Below are 563 nucleotides of genomic sequence, written 5' to 3' on the forward strand. Positions count from 1 at the left end.
CATTCAATCTTTCAATAAACGGTTGTGATTAATCATGATAAAAACTTATTTTTAAAAATTTAAAATTTCATAAAGATAAGAAAACAAAGTTGAAAAGGGTATTTAGGTAAAAAAATTTATGTAACTCCCATATCATTAATTGGGAGTTACAAAATCAAAAAATTATATGATTTTTGTTAATGTAAGAACCATATGAAGACAACTATATACATATGAACCATTGTGTCAAATACGAACAAAAAATTGACATATATATGAAATTGGATTGTATATCATTTATGAACACAACATGAACATAATAAGAATAATTGCTATACGAAAGAAAATAAATAAAAAAAATAAGTATGAACACGATATGAACAGCTTGTAGTTCCTTCATTATAAACACATTCAGGAGCGATCTTTTGTAAATTGAAGTTTTATACATGCATTGCATCCACGCCATTTAAGGTCCACCCCTTGTTCATATATGTTTCTGGTCTTATGTGGTTGTTCACCCCTTGTTCATATCGTGTTCACCCCTTGTTCATATCGTATAAAATATATGAACACATAACCCCGAC

The sequence above is a fragment of the Cynara cardunculus genome (assembly GCF_001531365.2).
Source record: "Cynara cardunculus var. scolymus isolate 2C chromosome LG 3, CcrdV1, whole genome shotgun sequence".
Lineage (NCBI taxonomy): Eukaryota > Viridiplantae > Streptophyta > Magnoliopsida > Asterales > Asteraceae > Cynara > Cynara cardunculus.